Source organism: Festucalex cinctus, chromosome 9 (genome assembly GCF_051991245.1).
Source record: "Festucalex cinctus isolate MCC-2025b chromosome 9, RoL_Fcin_1.0, whole genome shotgun sequence".
In the NCBI taxonomy this organism is placed as follows: Eukaryota; Metazoa; Chordata; class Actinopteri; order Syngnathiformes; family Syngnathidae; genus Festucalex; species Festucalex cinctus.
In genome coordinates this window covers 860289-885700 of record NC_135419.1, presented here as the reverse complement: position 1 = coordinate 885700, position 25412 = coordinate 860289, and the positions used below count along the sequence as shown (strand labels likewise).

The following is a 25412-nucleotide window of genomic DNA, read 5'->3' as shown; positions in this document are numbered from 1 at the left end:
CAAGCCCCCCCGGTGACAAAATGTACACTATACCTGTATATTTGACTCAGTAAAAGCACGTCTGAATGATAGCGGTGGTGTTATTGGTGCATTTGATTGAGGTAGATTCAGACGGGCCATTTAGCTTAAAGCTAAAAACAAAGCAAAATGGCAGAGATGAGCTAATGAATAACGTTGGTGTTATAGCCCTACCCAAATGGCAGCTCATATCCGAATAACGGCTCATATCTTTAAAAAAAAAAAAAAAAAAAAGTCAGTACCTGGTTTCCGTTGACCTTGAACGTTTTGATTTAATCTTGCAATGTCAGATTGTGAAGCTGTGCCTAATTTTTTGGCTCAAATGTCATTCTGTTCACATTTGGGCTTGTAGATCCCCAAAGGCATGCAGTGACACTTGATGGATGGGCCGCGTTTGGGTCCCACCCTCCGGACCCTTACCCCCTCTCAGCAACTCTTCTTCTCTGTGTTGTCACTAAACAGTCGCACTTTAGTGGCGTGGACCTAAGAAGCCCTTATGACCCTCAACTCTCCAGCTCCTGTCTCACATTCAGCCCAACAATGAATTGTCTCCCCAAAGGCGCCTGTTCCCACACGGACAACCGTGTGTGTGTGTGTGCCACCCACTTCAGATCCAACAAGAGGAGCACCTTCCATTTTTACACGCGGCACTTGAAGGCCTCTCCTGTTCACGTGGATCGCTCCCCCTTCGCTAAAGATGCTTATCCAAGCCCCTTTTTCTTAGCCAGGAGATAATTAGCTCGGTTGCTTTTAGAATAATTTGTTCACGACATCTTCTCAAATGTGCTCACTGATCACTGACAGAAATCTTTCCCAATCGTCGCTAATGGCAGATAGATGGGGATTATGGTGCTATTACCAGCCCATTTAGTAGTTGGGAGTAATTCCAAATTCAATTTAATCCAACATTCGGGAAGGATTGCAAAGCGAGCCCGCGGAGATATTTCAAATGAACAGTAACGTGCTCGAGTGAGCGATTAAACAGTTGCGCCCAATCCAGGTGCTTGAAGCAAACCCGCCTGACGTCTTGATAATTCACAACTCTGGCTTTAGCAGTCATTAAAAAGTCATATGGATATCGATGGGAATATGGGCGACGTTGTAAAGTTGGCAGTACCAGCTCAGACATTTGCACTCTATTAGGTTTAATTGTCTTAGCTCGGAGCAAAGCTGTGTAATGAAACCGCAGCAGATGGCGTTTCCTCGGCCGCGTGTCGGTGGACGTTTGCCATGAAGCCGGCGGATGACTGCACGTTTGCATGCGGGGGAGCCGGCCGGGTGTTTGGGGTCAACAGGACACGGGCCGAGGTCGGAAGGCAGCGATAGGGCCAAACATCTGCCGCAACGCAGGAAACACTTGGCTGTTTACAGGAAGCGCGCATGAAGGAATGTCGTGCGTGTCTGCATTTGATGACCTTTCCTGATTCTTGACTTCTTAATAACAGGCAGAGACATTCCTCAGGTAACACGTACTGTATGATGCAAATGGCATCGTTTTCCTCTTTCCCGATGTCAACGTCCGTAGCGGGAATCATCAACAGGTGGCCTCTCGATTCAAGAATTGGCTAAACTAAGCCGATGATGAGCTCATGATTGTTGTACACAAACAATTGAGTTTTCCTGTTTATTTTCCGCTTCCATATTTAGCTGCTGATTCCGGAAATGCTAATGAAGTTTTCGGATGTTTGTTTGTGTTGTTGCTGTTTTGCTGGCTGAAGACAGACGACCTCCACCTTCATTCTAGGCCACCCATTGGATATCAGAACAGTGCCAATCTGGTCTTCAATTGCTCCGTTTGCAAAATTATGATCAGAGAGAAAAGATAACTTCTTCTTTCGGTTGAATGGAAAACTGCTTTTTTCCTTATGAGAAGGGAGAATCATTTGTGGTGTTTTGCACTTCTGACGACATAAATGTGGTCCTTCCCTTTCATCAAGGCATGAAAAGTCTTGGAGGGCAGTGAAGCCTCTTAAGGGCATACAAGTCGTTATTTTAAGCATTTCGTGTTAAAAAAAACAAAACAATAACCTGAAGCATATCTTGTAAGACGAAATGCAGTGAGCATCTGTTGATGACTAAACAATCAGACAAGTATGATGGTTCACCTCCAGAATCTGAACACCAGAAAGAGGAAGAAAAAGCAGGTGAGCAACATACAGTTGGATGGTGAAGACAAAAGATAGAGAAAGTACATCAAGGGAGATCCCCCAACAGTCTAAGTAGACAGGACAAGCCTGAGTCATCCTATCATAACCTCAAACTTTCAGGTGTACTCCTGAATAGCTTTGTTGAAGATAAACAATTATGCCTATGAGTATTGTCAACAGCACATATATATATTCATATATTGCGTTCAAATAGCCATTGCTTCTAAAAGCAAAAACCGTTTGATGCTAGCTATTAGCATGTCAATGGCGTTCAGCATTGCTTGCTAGCTTTAAGCTAAGCGGACTTTTGTTTGGCAAAGCTATGACATTGTTTTGAATACACAAGATACATTTTCTTTGGTTTTATGATTAGAAAACTTACCCACGAGTGGCATTAAACAGCTTAAAGCGTCTTTTTTGAGTAAATATTCATTTACTGCTATTGCTAAAGAGCTGCTTATTGTGAAGTGAGTAAAATTGAGTTCTCTGCTCTCATACATCGTTTGTATCCGAAGTTTGTGCTCACAAGTCAAAGCAAAAAAAATAAAAAATAATACAAATTGGCTGAATCACAACTCGTAAGTCGTGTCTTTCCTACGTCAAGGCACCGCTGTATTTTAAAATCCCTCCTCGCCCCTGCAGATGAGTAAATGCCGCTATAAAAGGATGGGCACTAAATAACGAAACATTGTAAACATATTTCACGACTTCCCCAGCGAGCATGTGCAGAACCTGTTGCAGACCCTCATGAGCGTGTCAAAGGCAGATATTACAGAACAAACAAATAGCCACTGAATCAGTCTAATCACAACACGGGATCTCGCGAGGGCGTGTGTTCAGGTGCCAGGTGATAGCGGCACCCTCCTTTCGCTCCGCTATCGTTGATTGCCTCTTCACTTGTCAGCAACCATCTTAAACGCGGCCTTTGACCTCGCCCGTGTGCGCCGGTGTGTGCGCTACAGTGGGGGCAGCCGGCGGCAACGTCGCAGCTTCAGGCAACGTCTTAAACGGGCTTTAAGAAAAACACACCAACCTCGTCATTGTTTCCCAGAAAATCCAGCCTTGTTTTTCATTGTAAAACGGCTTCAAACGCAGTCAAAACAAGCTAAAAGCGAGGAGGCGTCGTCTCCAAAGTGGCGCTCTCTCTCGCTCTCCAATATTGTTGCTCTTATCAGACGCGCGATCCGTTTAGAAACGGCTGATTTGTTTTTTGTGGACGCAGTCTGGAAGACTGAGCGTGCCGGGGCCTGGACTCGCCGGCTCAGGCCGGGACGGAGAGATGTGACGTGACAGACGAGAGATAAGCAAAAGTTTTGTAGGGAGGGGGGGGACGAGGGCCCCCGAAAAGAGACATGATGTGTCTTTGAAAGAGATTTTGCACCGCTCAAGTGAAGGCGCTGAAGAAAATAGAGCTCATTGAACCTTTCACGACATCCTTCAGGTCTTCCGCCTTTCAGCAGTGGGACAAAAGCTCTTTTTGTGTTTCACACGAGAACCTGAACTCTGAAACCCTTTTAATGTCAAAAATGTTTTTTCCTTTGCAGGTTTTATTTTATTATTCTTCGTGATTACTTATTATTACAAGCACATAGGCTACAGGCATATTCCTTCCACTTGGATGTACGAAAACTGGTGAGGGAGGCTGCCAAGATTCATACTGTATTTAATTGTTAAAGAACAACCTTTTATTATAAGTAAAATCTAATGCTAACCACGTACCACTTCTGCACACATCTGATTTATTTGTGCATTACCATGTTGAATATGGTCACATACCGTATGAACCGGATTCGTTTTCTCGTGTAAAGACTGAATGGAAAAGAACTTGCAGTCGTGATCAACAATAAGAACAAAGTGGTTTCTTTTGTTCTTTTGTCTGCTATCTCACTGTAAAACTTACTCTTTTGTTTTCTTTCCTATTATGAAATCTCGTCGCTCCCTCGCAATCCCACATTTCAACATCTCTCTTCTTTCCCCTCCGCCTCTTATTACGATACGGTCAATCAAACACACTTATTCAAGCATTCTCGGCCTATAAAGTCGAAGTAGCATCTCGTGGCCGCTTCATCTTGAGCTGCCTTATGGACGTGGGTACTGGGGCCACTTCATTTATGACACATTAGCTTTTATGTGGACTCGGCTCAGTTCATTGCCCTTTTAGGAGAGACAGCCCAGCTCACCTGCCTCTATTAGCTGAGATGAGAGCCATGAAAGTGACTTTTAAACGCACCTGAATGAGGAACACACGGCAAGCAGCTGACTGCTGCTGGAATTTTCCTCCACTTTGTCTCTTTAATCTCATTTTATTTGACAAACAGACTATTGATGGATTGGCCTCTCAAAATAAGGAAATCTGGTTATCTCTTTATTCTGTTGGCATTAAAAGAAATTCATATCCGACTGTGAAAAGAGTTTAGGGGGTGGGGCGGAAGAGGAGAAAGACAAACAAAAGGCCGCGAGGGATATGGTGTTCTTTGTACTTGACATGCTGCTTGATGAATGGATGAGTGAAGCAGTCGCGTCTCCACAGAGGACATTTGACCTCTTCGCTAACATAGCAACCGGCATTTCCTCTTTGGAATTTTATTTCAATACTATCTGGGAATGCACAAAAAAAACAACATCGCAGGCAAGCGTCACAGTCCACTGAATAAACTCTTTATATTTCATATCATATTAAGTATATGAATTGCACAGTCCAACCAATCCTTTGCTTTGACTTGCATGTGTAGACATGAGAAATATAAATGATGAATAAAAAATAAAAATGTGACGCTACATAATTTGAGATAAATTTCCCCAAATGTCATCGCTAGTCAATATTCGTCAACAGGGGGGTGCGGAAGCGGAGTGGTGGTACTCAGAAGATGGCCGACATGCGTATCAATCGCTAATGCTAAATGCTATCTTGTGAACAGTGACCTTAACCCATGTTACAATTAAAAATAATAATAATAATAATAATAATAATAATAATAGACCTTTGGTCAAATAGTGAGCAATTATTCAAAAAAGTGGAGTAATATACTAACTTAACATGGAACAACAAGAATGACACCCTTACTTTTTAAGACAACCACATCGTTTAGCCTTTCAGTCCTCTAGCTTAATGCTAATGCTAACTAGCATTTACGTTGTGGCCCTGTAATTCAACATGCCACAATCGGACATTGTCCTCAATTGTTCGTGCTTCTGATCTGATCGTGTTTGGGTCAGAAAAGAACTCACTGAATATTACGTTGTGCTATTTTTCCCTATTACGTTGTGTTGTTTGGCTTGAACAATGGACCGGATTGATGGCATTTCTAATCACTTGAATGGGAAAAGATCAGATCTCAAGGCACCACTGGACGGTAAACCCTACAGTGAGAGCGCAACGTGGTAAACTTGTCAAGATGATGCAGAGAAAGGCCTGCATTGCTAATGGCAGTAGTGGAAGTTAACAGCTGATCAGATAAGTTGCGAGGTACCGTTCGTGCCAATGAAGGAGAAATGCCAGCAATATTATTTGTGATATAGTTCATTTTGTTCTATGACCACACTCATATCTCAAATTAACTTTCCACATTGAAATGAACAGAACAATGGAAATGTGTTTAATCTGTTCCAGCCAGTAATAATTTACGGTAATTTACGGACTAATTTGTTTTCCCCATTTCACTTTTTCCGATTTATTTGGCCGTTGTTATAACACGCATAAACACATACAAACATCAACACAAGGAGACAGAAGTGTTTCGGTTTGTAACACATTTCCCCCTGTTGAAATCTTGAAAACGTTGGCTGGTGCTTCATGGCAGAAGAAAGATACACATGCTGAGGCATCTGTTCAAGCAAACTTCCAGATATGTTTCATGTCATTCCAATTCCTTGACTTTGATGCAAATGCTTCAATGTACCAGCCAATGTGATTATGTGAACATGTTTGCAGTTGTTTTGCAGTGCAGATTAAAAGGGAGTCTTTATTTCCTTTTCCATCAATACAGTTTTGAATATATAATGCAAAAATAGTAAACTGGCACCAAATCCGAGCTCTAACACCGATTTCTTTTTATAAAGAGTAAATTCAGATATGTGTTGAGAAATGAGCTTTTATTCAAGCACATTCGTTTGCTCATATTTTGAATTCTGTGAAGCCATTTTTTTTTAAGTCCCAAATATCTATATGTCTGCACCTCGAGAGTTACGAGTGTGACTCTGCAGACCCGAGGGCCGTTTATAGCTGTCTGCAGTGCGTTATGGATCCGTGTTGTGTCGACTGTTTCACATTTTGTCTTCTCATGGAACCGTTGCAAAATCCCGCGAAGCTCCCCGTCAACATCGTCCACAGCCCAGTGCACTTCAATCACGATCAAGTTTGAAGTTCAACAGGAACAAGTCAGAGGCTAAAACCGATATCAAAGTGTGACATTTTGACATATAAAACTACCACAAAAAATGCCATTTAGTCAAATACAAATGCAGCTGAACTCTGTAACTAAAATAATGCGTACCAAGTCTGTCTTCCTGTTTACAAACAAAAGACCAAGTCTGTCTTTGAGCCTGTTTACAAAAAAAACCCAAACAAATTAGCGGTCTAGATAATGCCACGGGTCAACACACACAACACCAAGTTTCTCCATCCATGATTAGGATCGAGGCTGAGCAAAGATCCAGAGCCGCTTTCAAGCGACTGCTGGAGCCCACCTGAAGCAGAGTGCGACAATAGGGTGGACGCTTGTCAATGAGTGGTTGACAAACATACTGGACGGTAAACACTTGCTGGTGAGATGACGAGTCGGTCTCCAAATCTCTCTGGTTGAAAGCTCAGCTGACGCTCCTGGTCATCACGGTAAACAAAGCCAGACTCACCTTTGGCCCAGCCATTATGACATCTGGGAATTAACATTTTTTTTAACATTTTTTTTCAGTTTTAAATTGCGGGGAAAAAAGCATGATCTGGCTCCTTCAATTTTTTTTTTTTTTTTTTTTTTGTAAAGAATGCACAAATCGGAACCGTGAGGTTGCACTTTGTTGTTGATCCTCATTTGGATTGTTTGACATTTTTCTCTAAAATAGTTACACCCGGGAGTCCTGATTGGGTGATCACGAAGCATGATCATTTCAGCACAATATGTTTTTATAGGCTGTGAGAAGACAGTAATAATCTGGTGATGTAATTGTATTTATGGTATGAGGCTGTGTATTGATCACGTTAGTTAGCGATAGTATCCTTTCAAACTGTCAATAAGTTCATATTGTGAGTGAAATACAGTAGACGATCCGCATTGTGGTTGGTTAGTTCCACTCTGCTACATCGAATCCCTGCCATTCAAATATGGGAATTGTAATTTGAAATAATTGAGCATTTTCTTGATTCCATCCATTTTCCTCTTCATGTCCAGATTGGGCGGTCATGTTTCACTATGGTACATGGCAGTGAAAATATGGAGGAAAGCTTATTTTCACAATAACTAGTATACATTTGGACACATTCAAGCGTGATCTTCGGTGTTTGGTGCCAGGCAGTCCCTTTACATTTTCCTTTTCCAGGAAATCCAGTCAGACTTGAGTGAGCTTTTCACAGCTGGATGCAAAATTGAAATGTGAGACTGCATAATTGCAGATTTGATTGCCTCAAATGTGCGCTGGGTGCAATTTTCCCCAAAGCAAATCTTTTAATTTACGAACTGCCAACCGCTGGTGCTAAGAGAGCGAGAGAGAGAGAGCGAGAGAGGCCACCCTTGGCTTTGACTGAAGATGTGCCACTGTGAATGAATATCCTATTTTATGTGAGAGCATCACTTTTTATAGAAGGATGTAAGCTTACGTTACTGCCAGACAGCCGAGTGAAGATAACACAGGATGAATGGAAAGTGCAACACACATTTTAACAAGGACAATTTTTAAAAGAATGCATCCCTTTGCTACAGTATAATATTTAAATCATTCCTGAAGTTACAACACACATGAAAAACTGAAGCGCGAGTGCAAGTGCAGACCTCCCGCAAGGCCAAATTGTTCACAAAACAACTGAACTGAACAAACACGCAGTGCAGTTTTTCTGTTTGTTTGCCTGTAAGATTGCGTTTCAAGAAACTTACAAAGCATAGTATATAAACTGTGCGAGGTGTTGGAAAGTGCGATAGCTATAAAACTTCAACTACAGCTGGTGAAAGAAATATTTCAATGTCAATCAGCAAGCCATGGGCAGGGGAATGAAATGCTGACAAAAACTGCCAATCCTAAATTGTCAAATGCTGATGGCTCCCTGAGAGATAGTTCAGACGAAATTGAAAAAAAATGAAGTGTAATGTATAGTGAATTTTGGGTCACTCATATTGCACCAGATGCTTTTAAACTTCATACGAAACTGACGTCATGAAAACAGAATGAAACAAAACATTCCTGCCTGCTACAATTTAAACATCCAGTATTTCATTTGGCATTTCCGTTCAAACGTTCTTTGTCGTGCCACTGTAAATGTTTGAAATCAGCCGGCGCAACCAACACCCGCAGGCCAAACAAGCTCGGGGGTGAACACCAGGTTGGGCTGGGCCATCTGTGTGCTATTTAGTCCGGTCCCAGCAGTCCTGGCTGCTTAATTCCAAAAGTGCCATTATGTGCCGGCCATTGAAAAGCTTCAGATTTCATTAGGGCACAGGAAGGGCCACATTAGCCTTTGGATTAATGTCAAGTTTGGCGCTTCAGAGTTGCAGGATTGGATGGCATTTATTTGACTGCTTTGACCTGCCTGTTGAAATGGACCCTAAGTCACTGAGCTCAAAGCAAAGCTGCTTCAGCACGTAAAGAGCTCATGAATTATAGACGGTTTTCTTACACCAAGGAGGTCTTTAATTTAAAAAAAAAAAAAAAAAAGAAACTCTCCTAAGGCCTATGAATGATCATTTGGGATTGTGGACCTCCACGCGAGGGGCGTTATCTTCGCCCTTGAAAGGCAACATTGTGTCATCGCCGTCTGTTTCATAGCAACGTGTGTTCACTGCGGTGACGGGATGTGGGCTGGTTGTGTTTTATCATGCCGGGAATTGTTTCTGTCAAGAAAGTTGACACGCGAGCGCAGTTATGTCATTGGGAGTCTTTGAAAAACAAAACAAGAAAACAAAAACGAGTGGAGTACAGATCTCCACCAAGGGCAAAAAAAAAAAATCCTTATTTGGCTCAGAATTATATTGTACAACATACGGTATATGAACGCCTTCTGCGTTAGTCTTAATTTGAAATCCACATGAGTCCAGAATATTCTGAGGAAAATATTGGAAAAACACCGTGTGAATGTTTTTTGTTTTTTGGGGGGGGTTTTTTAAACAAAAATCTCTACCAAGTAATGTTAATTTCGTTAAAAACTAAACAGAAATATTTTCAACACACATTTTTCACGGGACGAAAACTAGACTAACGTCCTCAGTAATAAACAATAACGTGACTAAATCAGATTCGGTATGCATTTTTATCGACGAATGAAGACGAGACAAAAATATGCTCCACTTAATAAAAACTGGACTAAAATCGATAGACGTTTGAGTTCATGAACAAAGATGAGACGATAATGACATGATTTTGTAAAATCCTGTCTCGGCTAATCTGTCACTTTGACACTGTCATGTGACACATAGTGACACGCCCCCTTTCAAATCTGCAGCTAGCGAGTGCAACATGCACAAACGCATGGGACAGACATAAATCCGATGGCGATGAGGTTCCAATAATAACGTTTATCCAACCACTAACTAATGCTGGCTAACTTACTAGCTTGTAGCATGGCGCCATAGCCACTTGTTGAATTGTGTGTGAAGTTGTTTTTCATCAAAAAAGATGAGAGAAAATTTTATGTGAAACAGTTTTAGATCAGAAATGTTCAACATTATCTTTTGACAACAAAATATGCAGGGCTGTTGTCCTGAACTAAAACTAGACTGTAACCATGACAGTTTTTGTTGACTAAAACAAGTCGAATACAATTATGTTTTCTTGGACTAAAAGTAAGACTTAAATGCTAGATTTATAGTTGACGAAAGAAAAATGGGATGAGGTTGACTAACTATGATAAAAACTTGACAAGCGTGATTGAAATTATAGTAAAACTGAGCCTAATTTAACAATGTCTGATCAAATTAATATGACGATTAATAGAGTCTGAGGGCCCAATTTTCATGGCAAGCGCATGTCTAGCACAAAGCACACAGTCTAATTGTGTACATGGGTGAAGTTACATTCTTTTGGTACTGTATTTAGCGCAGATATAATACGGCATTTTGTGCTGTTGTGGATGGAATTCAGCCGGCACTCAGCCAAATGAAGCGGCTCCCCTCATTCTCATCAAAATCAGGGTGGTGGAAGTACACATTGTGGAAGCAAAAATGGACTTGCTGTGGTCCCATGTGATGTGGGCAATTGGACATTGCCTTACACCCCCGATCATGCATGCGTTTGAGTACAATCCAACTCACAAAACACATCCAAGCTGAGTCCTCTTAAAGCTGATGATCTGCTCTCAGGTCATGTTTTTTTCATCTCATATGACAGCATGTATCGCTGTATAACAACACTGTTATGCATGAAACGTCTGGTGTCCTTCCAAGGCCTCCGTGTTTCCTCAGCATTCTCCTGCTACCAACTGTGAGAACTTTTGAGGGTCTTTATCACAAAATGATGTCGAGCAGCGGTGATTCACGGACCACACGGCTTTCCGCACCCTCACATGCTGCACTCGACCTCAACAGAGCTCGACATACGCTGGTGGGATCTGATTTCAGAGTTAATTTTCTACAAGTTGGACTCCAAACATCTCAAGAGGCGGCACAATATAAATGTTTGACAGGCTGTTTGGACTCCTTTCGTCTGTTTTCGTTTGCACGCTCAACCTGTGGAGTGTTGCACATGTGGTTGAATCTGATTATTTTTTTTTGCGATCAACACTGTTTGTGCTCACACAAGTGGGATGGCAACTTCTGCCAAAACCAGCTGTCAGACCAATATTTGTCATATGTGCAGAACTTGGGCCTTGACGCTGTCAAGATCTCAAGATTATTTATTGTGGTACATTTGGTGCGCATAACTGTGTTGTTTTTGTTTTTCAGCAAATGCTATCATTGAGGCAACGTGGCAGGTAGTGGTTAGCGTATCAACCTATAAACTGTTCCTAAGTAGGCCCGCAATTGACATACAACATAATGTTGTGGCCAGTGCCACAACATTATGTACATTTGCATGACCTAATGGTTTAGATTGAGGTATGGATTTAAAGTGCGGTTGTAGTTTTCTGCACTTCACTGTTAATATTTACTGAAACTCAAGGATACGTTTCAAATGAAACATTTTGAACAGGACAAGTTAAAGGATACAGCAGGAATAATGTCCTCCATTCTATAATTTACGTGTCGTCTACTGATAGACTGGGAAAAAAAGACATCGTGTGGACTAAAACACAACCTTGACCCACTTTGAACAACAACGCTGCTCTGTGGGAAAGGAAAGGAACAACGCAGGCAATCACAATGAAATCCACCTGAGAACTGAGAGAAAAAGAGAGAGAGAGAGTCTCTTGCTATTGAAATGGATGCCATGACGGCATCAACAAGTACTGTTTACGGCAGTGGAAAGATCCTAATGACGACTACGCACCGACGACATTTCGATAGCAAGCCTTCCCCGGAGCATCGTTTGGAGCTGTCGTTGCTCAGGCGCCAATTAGTGAGCCGGTCCCAGTCGGCTGGCGTCAAACTGCAAATAGAAAATTTGATGGAGAAAAAAAAAAAAAAAAAGGGCAATGATGATAAGACGTTGAATCGGTAAGACTACCGAATGAACAATTCTGAGCTCTTAAAAAAAAAAAAAAAAAAAAAAACAAAGAAAGAAAATTCGATGGAGAAATTCAAGGAAAAATCTATGATGTTGCTACTTGCCAAGGTCTCAGCATCTGTCCAATTCTTTCTTCTTCATGTTTGTTGCTAACTGATCGTTTGAGCAAAGCTCCTCAAGCACAACGGAACTCGGAACCGCCGCATAATGGTGCGAGGCCGCGGGGGTGTGCCTGCAAGTGTGCGAGGATGATTGACACCTCATCAGTCACACATTTGTGTCCCTGATTGGTTGCTTTTCCTCGCATGTGATGGTTTCTTAAAAATCCAATTAGAAGTACAAAATAGGACAAGAAAATGTGGTGAAGCTGCGATTTTCATTGCGCTGTTGAGCTAATGAATAAACCGCTCTTAAAAACATTTATCTTTCGGCTTGGAGTGCAGCTGCTTGATGTAAAACAACAAGCAGCCATCATGTTTTCTCCAGTCGCTGGGCGCTTGCAGTCCATAACTTATGCCCTGTCCTCCACTGTTTTGACGGCATATCGAGCTTGCGAGCTCTCAGGAGAGCGGAGACGGATAAGACGGCAAAGTGCCGCCATGTGACATCGGAACGAAATGACCGTGTTCCTTACGAGCACACACATGAACCAAGCGGGAGATTGGGGAGGGAGGCCAGGCAGAGGCACGTCCACTTCCGCGCATGGCGCACGGGACAGCTGCTTTGTTCATCACCGTCAGTCTCTGAAAGCCAGTGGGAAGGATTGCAACCTTCTGGAGAATTCACGTTTACTGGACGCAACCTGGTTATGAAGGAGATTGAATGCCGTTGTCGTGAATATATCTTCAAAATATCTGATTTTGCTTCTTATCTTGCATCAAAACGATCACTGGACATTTCATTATGCTAGTATGGCATTCAGTGGAATATGGAAGGCAATATTTCACACCAATAGACATTTATTCTTTCTGAGTTGAAGGGAATCGTGGCAAAAAGACAAAAAAACAAATGGTGCAAACAAATGTTGAAAAATTGTGTCCATTCTTGTACGTCAACTCATTATTTATTTATTTATTATGACAATAATATGTTCTATTGGTGGAATATGAGTTAAGCAGCAAAATCCAGCTGTTTTTATCCATCTCGGCGGCGGCCATTTTTTCCCCCCCGACTAAAAACACAGTTGCTCAGGTGTCAACGAATGACCAATAACGACTCAGCACACAAACGTCACATGACCAGGGGGCGGCCATGTTACCACTTGCCGTCGACTGAAGATGACATCAACGTTGCTCAGGTAACAACCAATCACAGCACAGCTTCAGAAAACAAGTCAGCTCTGATTGGTCGTTGCCTGAGCCCTGTGATGTCATCTTCAGTCGGCAGCAAGTGGCAAAATGGCCGCCCCCTGAGATGGATAAAAATGGCTGGATTTTGCTGCTTAACTCATATTCCACAAATGTAATATGAATCAGAATGTCATGTATGGACGAATGAGGTCACATATATTATTGTCAAGAAATGTTTAAGGTTCTGCGGTTCTGCAGGGCAAGCAGTTCAGGGTGTACCCCGCCTACTGCCCATAGCCAGCTGGGATAGGCTCCAGCACTCCCCGCGACCCTTGTGAGGAGTAAGCGTTTCAGAAAATGGATGGATGGATGTTTAAGGTTGACTTCCACTTTAAGGGACTCATCTGCTTCAAAAAGAGTCAAAAATAATGATTTTCTTACCACCTACACCCGATTTTAGTTTTCTGGTCTGATTGTGGGATGAGATTAGCTATTCCCTCATGATTCAAGTGGGGATTCGCTTCCTTACTGGATATGTTTGTTGCGAGTCCTTGTAGTAGTCAGCCAGGAAGCTATGAGGAGAGGAGAGATTCCATTCTAACTTAAACAGCAGAAGTAGAAAATAAACGTCATTTTTATGCCAACATCAAATAATCACGTTCTTTCTTATTCACTAAATGTTGATTACGATGCACTTTACAGTGTAACTAAACTGTAACATACTGAAATCAGTTCCTTTAGTGTTCAAATTAAAGGAAGTGGGAAAGATTCACGTATATTTCTCATAAAGTAAAACAAAAATAAAAGCATTTTATGGGGCAGCGTTTCGCTGTTCAATCCATTAGCAGGCAACATATTTCACCGCGCGTTTGAGTTGTTGACTCTCAGCAGATGTGCTGACACTTTGATGAACCATTTATCATCTTGCAGCGCATGTGTCTTCCTGACACCTTTTGGTTTTTGCTACAGCGGAGTGCTTTACGGTGGACGCCATTCTTTGCATCGTGACAACTCCTCTATTTATCTTTTTGTCTTGGCCGCGTAAGGTTTGTCCCTTGTGGGCTGCGTGTGTTGTAAAATGGAACGCGCATTGCAACATTTCGGATCTTGCGTTCGCATATAGACGATGACAGGCGGGGATCATCACCGCCTCTCAACGCTGACTTTTCTCTTTTAGAATGGCGCATTTTCTCATTGAAGGGCTGCGTAATTCGTACGTGGGCCTTTAGGAGGAACTTAATATCACCCTCAGTGCTAAATTATGGAGCAGTTTGCTAAATCTGATTACAAAAATAGAAAACACAACGATATGCTGATTATTAAACGCAGATGAGCACTTCTGATCGTGTGGAAGGCCTTGACATCTCTGACCACCTCTCAACTGCATTTTCTCAATTTGCTCTTTGTGATCCAGGAGTGAGATTTTAGTTGACAAGGTCACCTTTGGTGGTCTGCTGATGGTTTTGAGGAGGGATGGCGCTCGCGGGTGGCATGACAGTCAACACGCGGAGACATTAGACACTGCAGGGACTCCAGTCAAGGTCCAGAGGAAAGTAAAATGGCACTCGCGGGGCTTTTGCGATATTTGCACCGCAGCGAGCCAGTCTGAGAAGGTTCAAGCGTCAAGTGAGAAGTGAAAGTGGCAGCCATGAATATGAATTACTCATGTTAACGTATACATGCAAGATTTATGCAGACTGCTGATGAGCGTGTTGGGCTCCTGTTTACCTCGGCCAACGCTGGAGGTCACGTTTTTACCTGTGTTTTTGTTAGGTTCATGTCCAGCGCAACCACCAAATGGTGCCAATCGTTTAGAATGTGTAGCATTGGAATGATCCGAGTGTTTTTTATTTATTTATTTATTTATTTTTAAATAATCAAGATCACGACACAGATCTGGAGTCTGACTTTGCTCCACTTTTGTAATATGTAATATGTAACATAACAATATGGACAAAAGAATTCCACGTGTATCAGATCCAGTTCTAACCTTGTTCTGCAAGCGGAATTCTCACGCTATTTGTGATTTCACAAACTCCCGAGAATATATCTTGTGCCGACCCCGTTGATTTTCACCATTGGTGGTTCGGACCAATCGCAGAGCAACATTGTGTTTGGGGGCGGGAGATGCAGCTGTGACGAAACCAGGAAGTGCTGACACCATGGGAAACAAACAAACCAAAGATGGACGAATGGACGCTGCAATTAATTCTGTTCTCGCAGAGTTACTCAGCGTTTCCTTTTTGAATGTTGAACAGCAAGAGGCGCTTCATGCATTTTTTGCCGGTAAACGTTGATCGTTGTTGTTCGTTGGATAAGGATAAATTATGCACCACGGACACACAGTAATTAAAAAAGTTGAGAACAGATCGCTGTGCATTTGTTGTGTAGCTTCGATATGACCCAAGAACCAGCGTTTACTTTTAGGCCTGCAAAACGCTTACACATCTTGAGCCTTTGAGGTTTGATGTCTGTTTTTTTTTTTTTTTAGGTTTGTGAATGCAATTCATTCTGCATGTCATGCCGATCAAAGAGCAGTCAAATGTCTGTGGTAGCATAATTAATTTGAAGCACCGTCTGACATCCGCATGGTTGACATGCAAGCTTATGAAAGGAGTTGATAGATTTTCATGCTTCTTTTGCCCACTTGGCTGTCCCGCCGAAGGGGGAAAAAAAAAAAAAATGCTTATCTTGGCAGCGTCAGATGGAAGTGCAGCCAGGGAAGGTTACATTTTGAGGTAGTTTTCTTTCACTCCATTTTTTAAAATTTTTATTTTACTGGCCTCAATTGAGCAATGTGCTCGCCGAATGCCCTTCTAGTAGAAGCATTCTTCTTCTTACTACTACCTGCTTATTTTTAGGATAAGAGGATAAATGTTGAATTCAGACAAACAGGATTAACTGACCCACAAAAGTACTAGTCGTATTAGCCGTTCGTAAAATGAACTGTAAAGCGGTCGTCAATCAAACTTGCAGTTAACATAATTGGCCATTTTCACTAAACAGGATTTCCGGCAGAACAGAGGATTAACCCCGCGTCCAATTCAAGCCATTTTCATAATCTGCCTTAACTGAGGCTTTTCTGTATGACCAGTTTGATTGTCTAAGTGATTGTTTCCCCCACAATTGCAGTCAAATTTGAAAGAGGAAGACTCACGAAATCCAAGCTGGAATAATATTCCTCGCGGAGTTTTTGTGGGAGGCTCGTTGGTGTTGAGGGCGTCTCCTCAGGTACAAAAATCTATTAGCTTTTAGGTGGCCTGAAGTTGTGTCATGTGACTTCCTGCCCCTCAGACGAAAAGTGCTGATGATGAGAAAGATGGGAAATATTAAAGTCCTTGCACGGGAAGTAGCAGAGACCGTCTGTCTGGTGCTGTCGCACAAGTGTGATGACATGCCTCATTTACGTCCTTGTTGAACTGGAAGAGGCCTCGCAGAGCACAAAAGCACACTAACATAACCTGCCGCAATTGCTCTCTCTATAGAACCGCTACATACGACACCCATAAAATTGTATGATACAGAACATGAATACAATTTTTGGGAAAAATACTCTTCAAAAACAGAAATCCTTATAATGTCTCCCTCATTAGCATTGCTTAGATGAGCGATCACAGATTTTGTGAGCAAGTATTTTAGCGAGAGTTTACCTGATTACAAACTGCCCCAATGCTAATTTTGTTTTCATCATACTCTTTTTACACAATTACATCTTGTTTATTTAAAACATTCTGCTAATTCAATTGAACCGAGAAAAATAAAAGTATCTGAATAAATGATCTTCGAGAGAGCCTAATAAGAGACACATTACAAGGGACTATGCTAATAAATGTTGCATGAGGTTATTGCCGATTTTAATTAAGCGACTATGCCACTACGATGGCCTATTTTTCTCTCAAATGCTCTCTATGTATTTTTTTTTATTTGGATAATGAAACCAGCTTATGATGTTCAAGAGCTGCACTCAAAATTTATGTAGACATCTTTAATCATGCATACTTCTCTGAAAATATTACGATAATTCTCTCCATAAGCGCTCGCTGTAAGGGAATTTGGTGCCTACAGTTTGTTTTTTGTTTGTTTTTTTTATCTCATGTACGTATGTTTTCTTTGATAATTAAAAAAAAAGAGAGAGAGAGATTTATATAACTCCATTCAAGGCACGCAGGGACGCTTTTGCATCAAAAGAATGGAACGAAAAAACAACCGGGATCAAAAGAATCAGCGTTTCTGGGGGTGTTCCGACTGAGAGGGAGACACACAGCGATGCTCGCTATGGCGGCGAAATGTTTGTCCCACTAGGACTGTTTACTTCACGACACCTCAGTCCAGCATGTGTGTTTTGCTTTTCCTTTGGCTTTTTGTTGCAGTACTTATTCTAAAAGAAAAAGCCGCTAGTGCCTTTTTTGAAGTTTATCTTATGTTAATATTTTGAGAAACATTTGAACTTGTATTCATTTTGTAACTGTTCAACCATCTATAACTGCCCTTGGTCGAGAAGTTGAGATTCGACCTCAAAGTCAACATTATCACAATAACCGGTTTCTTTGCCTTATCAGAGGGTTTTTAATCACAAATATATATAATGGTATGAGATGTTTTTTAACAGGAAAAAGTACCTGGTCTTGTCCACACAAAATTGTCTCCAGTCTCGTGAAGAAGTCCAGATCCCAGCGACTTTTATCTGGGGATGGGAAAAGGTGAATGACTCCGCCCGTTGTTCCACCGTATGAATTTCTCCAATTGAGCTTAACATTTGACAGGCCATCATTAATTGTTACGTGTCTATGGGAAAAAAAAAATTGGCTGTCGCTTCTGGTTCCCGTGAGAGCCCGGGCCAGTTGAATTGTTTATCTCCGTTTTATCGTTTGTCCCTTATTTGACCTTTTTCCTTATAATTAGTTCTTTTTCGAGAATGCCTCCTGGGCATGTTTTTTTCATCAGAAATCATAGAAGAGTGAGACACAGCGAACCATAACAGGCCCACTTCATGGACCTCAGCAAAGTGTGTTGAAAAACGTTATGTGGATTGTGACGACATCAAATTAGGACAGTCTTTTCAAGTCAAGTTTATTTGTATAGCCCTTAATCACAAAAGAGTCTCAAAAGTCTTCACACACCCACAGTTGACAAATATTAACGACAACCCCTGATCTTGGAGGCCAAGAAAAACTGATTTTGTTTCACGTTCTACTGTATTGGGCAGTTGCAAAACATTCTTAAAATCTTTTGAAAACATACAAACACAGATGAAAACAAAACTTTATACCACGAGCCAATTCCTAGCAATTATTAGGTAACAGTACGTAACACTTTGTAATAAAACCAAACAGGTATGTTAGAAAAAAAAAAACAATCCAATCGTGTTATTTTTGCACATTTTTAATTCTCATCCAAATGTAAGGATGCAACAAGTTTGAGAACATAATGTTCACTTTGTAATCTTGATCTAATCTAAAGTAAATCAGCATTTCCAATTGGCTTTTAATCCACCAGCCAATTGATCCCTCTTAGCCAGTTAATTGTCTAATGGTTTGAATCCAAAGAGTGAGCAAGTGGGCCTCCCTTAGTTTCAGCTCCTTAAGGGCTCTCATGGGGGTCGTCTCCCCTGTCATCTGTACCATTGTCCCAGACCCAAAACTTCCACTGAGCACAAACGGACTGGTAGTCGAAGAGGACGCGTAATGAGGCTCAGCTGTCCAGTCGGTTTCACTCATGTGTGTCCCCTAATCTGCTGATGGCTCCGGAGAAGATCGCTTGTTGGGGATTGAGAGGTGCTGCGAGCTCGCAGAGTGCTCGGCGGAGGCCTGGTCCAGGATCTGGCCGTTCGGAGTGGGTGTCGGACTGTCGGTGTCAGAGGCCGCCATCTGTTTGCCAGGCGGCAAACGCTTGAATGTGAAGTCATGTTGCAATTGCAGCGTTTTTTATTGCAGCTCTGATTTTTTTGACGGGTTTGATTTCAGTTGCCTGTTGTCACGGATTAGATTTGACATCAATTGATCTTACTGTGGGGTGAAGGGCAGATGCTTTCCACAGCTTGATGGTCGAAGCTATTTTGAAGCCTCATGATTTTAGACATTTTCTAGAAGGAAGAAGGAGAAAAGTGAGTGTCCGCCAGTCTGCCAGTGTAGGTGTCTCTGAGGATTGTGTAGTCGCCCACTCTGAGGTTTTCCATGGATTTTCTTTGACATGATATCCCCAAGGCGGCACGGTGGACGAGTTGTTAGCACGTCCGTCTCCCAGTTCTGGGGACTCAGGTTTGAGTCCAGGCTCCGGCCTTCCTGGGTGGATTTGCATGTTCTCCCCGTGCCTGCGTGGGTCTTCTTCGGGTGCTCCGGTCTCCTCCCACATTCCAAAGACATGCATTGTTCTTCTCTGTGTGTCCTGCGATTGGCTGGCGACCAGTCCAGCGTGTACCCTGCCGACTGCCCAAAGCCAGCTGAGATAGGCTCCAGCAACCCCCAAGACCCTTGCGAGCAATAAGCGGTCAAGAAAATGGATGGATGGATTGATTGATTGATTGATTGATTGATTGATTGATTATATCCCCACCTGTGGACTAGGTAAAGTCTGCCGAGATATGAACTCAGAGGAACTTGAAGATTTCCACCCTCTCCATCAATATAGAGGCTGCTGATGTTCTCTTGGATTTCGTGAAATCCATGATCTGATTCTCAAAAGACACTCTTCTTCTACTGTGAAATGTTCTTCTTCTACTACGCTAAAGCAGCAGAGTGTCGATATGAAATCCACAGAAAGCATCAATAGCAGTGCCAGTCTTTCAAGCAGCTCACTATGTTCCTCTGTAGGTACTGGGGCAATAGCGGTTGATTTAAAGCAGGAGCGGGCGAAAGACTGCAGTAGTGAGAGGTCAAAGATGGTGGCGAAAACCTCTGCGAGCTGGTCTGCACATGCCTTAAGAATTGAAGTAATACGTCTGGTCAGAATGTGTAAGAGGAAGGCACCTCGTCTGTGAATAGCGTATGTCACGTTTTGGGGCAGCACAGTAAGCTAATGGTTAGCATGTCTGCCTCAGTTGTGAGGTTTTGAATTTGCCTCTCAAGTTCGGGTCTGTGTGTGTGTGTGTGTGTGTGTGTGTGTTGGGGGTGTCACCATGGCAACAACCTAGATGCTAATCTCTTTATTCCATGCTGAAGCTGTTGTTTTAAGATCAAATGAATGAATATTGTTGCTTTCAATTACAAGCATTGTAACTTACGGTCTTCTCCCACGAAAATGTCGCGAAAGACGGACAGGACAGCGAGCGGTTGTGAGTTTTTTGGTGACGCTAGCGAGTTAGCACAAGCGGCGTATCGTTTTCTATTTGTCTTTGTTAGCCAAACAACAAAGGAATGTTATAAGATCAGTCGGGTCTCATCACTCAACCTTTTTTATGAGAGGACCCTAAAAAAGGGGGCGAATCACTCTTCCTCGCTGTCTCCCTTGTCACCCTCAGGAAAAGCCGGCACGCCGTAAATCACGTTGGCAGCTGTGTGCTTCCAAGCGGCCAGTGTCATTTTATAGGCTTTTTTTTTTTTTTTTTTTTTAACCAGTCAGCTCTTAAAACCAAAACAGTCACTCTGCAATAGAGATTCAAATACAAACAACAGACCAAATTTAGGATTCATTTATAATTACCTAATTATAATTAGCTTGGAGCAAATTTGCACCTGATTTACCACACATGGGAACGGATTTGCACCAACAACATGGTTGTTATAGTAACAGTTGCGAGAAAGTTGACATTATCAGAAAGCCAGGTTGGACCTGGTTAATATAATAGTATACTTGCAGTCACATATTCTTTATCCTCTGCAAAGAATGTCTATTTTTAGTGCGGGCTGAGAGCAGTTGAGACATCTCAATGAAGTGTTTTATTCTTTTTAGGTCTATTTAATTATGTTATGACTGTGTATACTTTTGTAAAGTATAATTTACTATAATTCATTTATTTTATTTTCTAAGATACGCATTAAAACCATTTTGTTGTTTTTAGGTGGAGGCTGGAAAAGGTGATTTGAAATAAGAGTGTTTCGAGTTAAGAATGTCATAATAAATATTCATTAAAATGATGTATTTCCTCTTTTCACAGATGCTTTGTTGTATTTAGGCAACATTTTGACACATTGTGCAAATGTTTGCATGCAAATGTCTGCCCAAAAACTAAAAGCGGGCAGCTTGTAAACTCTAGAAGAAAAAAAAAAAAAAAAAAAAAAAAAAAAAAAAAAAAAAGAGCGAGAGCAGGATTATTTCTCCCTGATGCCCTTTTTTGTTTGAAGAAAAAAGCGTGTTGAGTGGCAGCTGAGGTCCCAGCCAGGGTTCAACCGGGATGCCTGGCTAATGAGCGCCACCGCAGGGATTAGAATCAGACGGGGAATATTAGCGCTCTCGCGTGTCACTCAAGACGAGGGCAAACTTGTCGTTTCCAAGTGAGCTTTCCCAGCTTCCGACTGGTTGGTCCTTACCATGCGAAGTCGTGTCATTGGGTCCCACACTTTCTGTTTGCTGATTGACTGCATTTTTGCAAACAATGTTTGTGTAAATGAGAATATTATAAATAATATTGTATTTATTTGTAGTCTGGACACACGGAGTGGTGAACATCTCTGGAAAGAGTCTCAAAGTCTCCAATAAAGACACTACTGGATTTGTTGCTGGTCACTCTGCTTACTGCTCCAAGTGGCCTGGCAAAGATATTACATTGATAGTAGTCATTTTTTTGTTGTTGTTGTTGTTGTTGCTTTTTTGCCAGTTTAATTGGGAGACCTTTTAGAATAATGTCTGTTGTCGCATAAATGTACCCTCAAGATCACAATGGTCAATTTAGGAAGGAGTTATGGTGAGAAATGTCAGCATGGCTCCAATTTGGAGACCCCAGTAAACACGCAGGGTGCTACAAAACATACAAATTGTCTCCTGTCAGCTTTTTGCCCGTAAAACGGGGCCCGTCTTTAACCTCTGAATGATCATTCAGAGTAAAAGGTGTCGGCACCGGGTCGAGTCCAATTTTTTTTTTTTTGCTAAAATTAATCGCCATCACGTTTGACCCACGCCAACCTCGCCCCCTCCGGCCCCCTCCCCATCCAGCTCGGAGCTGTTTAAAGAGCTAAACAGAGCGAGAGATGAGAGATTGAAAGAAAAACATTTGAAAAAGTGCACACGTTCTCAAGGGCCGGGTGACATATGGAAGCCATCACAGGTCTGCTGGACTCCCATCTGTGTCGCCAGTCCCCAAGCAGGATGAGAATAATCCAGGATTTTCCCCTTTTTTTTGTCTCAATCTTGTGAGATTTCTTGCATGAATTTGTGGGAAGATACTGTCTGTGCAGAGCAGAAAACAGGTGCCCGGCAATTAAGCGGGCTTCAGCGAGGCCGACTTTCTCATGTATTTTCGTCTGCGGCTGAATCATCCGCACGGCAGCGTGTAACTGAGCGTAAACGTGACACATTCCACGGCGGGGAAACTTAAGAGGATTGTCACAAATGTGCATTTCCTTTCCTGCACCCCCACAAATCCATTTTTGTGTGTGAATGAGGTTTAGTGACTTCCCCCTTAAAATGACAGCTTAAAAATCAATGTAAGTGTACGTTGGCTTGTAAAAAAAAAAAAAAGGAAAATAGCAACACTGTTCCAGACATGTTGTCTTAGTGTCTGTGCTAAACTTGTTAAGCCCCCTGTTTAGATGTATAATTATGTGACTGCTGCTAATGCTAATGCTGGCTTAGCAAGCCAATGCTAAATTAGCATGCTAACACTTTAGCATTTAGCAGGTTAGCATATTAATGCTAATGCTAACTTGGCATGTTAATGCTAATGCTAAGTTAGAATTCTAATGTTAAGTTAGCATGCTAATGCTAATGTTATGTTAGCTTAGCATGCCAATGCTAGCTTGCTTTATTAAACATTTTAAATAATTTTGCGGCCCATTAGCTGGCGCTTGCTGCCCGACTGCTTTTGAATCATGTTTTACATGATTTTTGCTTAACAGTCAACCCAAAAATGACCTCTGAGCTCTGTAACGTTACTTGTGGAGTCCCACAGGGGTCGGTGCTTGGCCCTCTTGTTTAACATTTTTATGTTTCCGCTTGGCGATATCATACGTAAATATAACAAACTTTCACTGGTATGCTGACGATACTCAATTATATTTGCCCAAAGAAATAACAAATCCGCAAAACTGCAGTAATCTGGAGGCGTGCCTCGTCGACATTAAACAATGGATATTGTTTCTTTTTTTTTTTTGCTTATTAACCCAGATAAAACCAAGATGTTGATTGTCGGTCCCGCTCGTCATCGGCATCTGTTTACGAGCATCTCTCTAAAACTTGATAAATGTACTATTAACCAAAGTGACTAATGTTTAGTATCATAAACTATGTCAATTGTTGCCCATTCGGCATCCATTGCAGCCTGGTCATCCTGGAAGGGGATTACCACATCTGTGGCCCCTTCTCAAGGTTTTTTTTTTTTTTTTTTTTTTTTTTTTTTTTTTTTTTTTGCCAGGGGATGTCGTCGCTATTTGTCAACTGTGGACATGTGAAATAAACTTGACCCGAGACAGATAAAAACAGGTGCATTTTACTCCTTTATTCATGTTACACAAATGCAATATTAATCGGAAAACCGTGCTTAGACGAGTGCGGCAGCATAGAACATATTGTCAAGAAAATTTAACACAAAAGCCGTTAGCCTACCAGCAAAAGCGACGTGCGTATCTTCCCGGGTGACCTCATCTTAATTTACATGTTTCCGTTGTTAAATTAGCGTAAAGGAATGGATTAAAAGTGTTGTTTTAGGCGTGCGAGCGGTGCAGCGAGGTGTGATGCATGAGTCTCCTGACCCACATTCGTTGGTTCACGCTTCATTTTTCACTTCACTGCCGAACTGTTCAGGAAGTTCAGCTAATGTTCTGTTTTCTTTGTCCAAAAAAGTCAAACGATGAAATTGCCCGCCTTTAATCGGACATAAAAAAAAAAAAATTAAAAAAAAGTCTATACAAGGTTTAACATGAGTGTGTTCTTTGCCGACTGGCTGTGATAGATTTAATGACGAGCGATCCATTTTTCATCACCTAATTTCAATGATTGTGGCGATGCATCGGCTTATGTGTATTATTTTGTATACACAAGCACAAGAGAAACGCGCGCACACATTGACGTTATGGTTGGAGGAACCTAATTTTAGCTTGGATAAACAAATGGTCTGGAGTGGCAGTGTGGTCTTCTATAACCCTGTAAAAACACAAAATAAATTATATCTATTTTTAAGTTAACAAAATTGGTTTCAATTACAATATGTTAGTACTTAATCCTAGATATTTCTTTAAAAAAAAAATGAAGTCTAAAAATTGGGGGGGGGGGGGGGTGTTTAAATGCTCATTAATCATCAGAACGTTAACTACAAATTCATATTAAAAGAGAGAATGCATGTTTTTATTGAAATGATGTCAACTTCCCAAAATAATGGCCTATAGTCACCTTTATTATTATTATTTTTATTTTTATTTTCCAGAAAACCTGAAAAAAAAATAATTATAGTTATTAATAATTTCATTTAAGGAGCTTGAATTGAATGATCCGTTTTTAGCACTGTTTTTGTCCAGCATCATCAGTAGATTTTTAAGGGAAAAAAATTATTAGTTATTTTCCGCCACATTTATGAATGACCTGCTCATAGATCCGTAAAATCCAAAAGTGTCGCATGTTCACAAAGTTGCGATGAAGCGTGACAACAGGAAGCGTGTTTGTCACATTCGCCGTCAACTTGCTGCAATCAAGCGCTTCTCATCATCAGGAAGTCCTTCTGCGTTTGTTCGTTGGTTTGTGTTGAATCGTTTTCATTTCCTCACAGCAACGCCGCTTCCTGGCGTGAGCTGGCGAAGCAAGCGCGGCAGCGTCGCGTGCAGCTGGAGGGTGACGCAGCATGCGGCGCAATACGCTAATGGAGTCATCCATCAACAGGCCCCGTTAAGACACTTTGACAAGCCAGCTGAGGCCGCTGCAGTGGCAAAATGGCAACCAGTCTCCAGGTTGGTGTTCGCTCTCAAGTCCCCAGGTAAGACAATGTTCTCGTCTCATACGCATTCCATATAAAAAGTCTACACACCCCTGTCCAAATGCCATTTTTGTTTTGCAGTTTACCAAGATAAATCATTTC

The 25412-nt window shown here is 41.7% G+C and overlaps 1 protein-coding gene across 12 annotated transcripts in view; it reads left to right on the top strand.

The window, feature by feature from the left end:
• xpnpep2 (X-prolyl aminopeptidase (aminopeptidase P) 2, membrane-bound) overlaps positions 1-25412 on the top strand; it is a 93007-nt gene that overhangs the window by 44812 nt on the left and 22783 nt on the right. For 11 of the 12 annotated variants that reach the window (XM_077531268.1, XM_077531269.1, XM_077531267.1 and 8 more), the window contains one exon: positions 25107-25310. The gene's annotated coding sequence lies outside the window, so the exon portion shown is untranslated. The remainder of the gene's footprint in view (positions 1-25106; positions 25311-25412) is intronic. The other variant, XM_077531270.1, reaches the window with a different exon arrangement.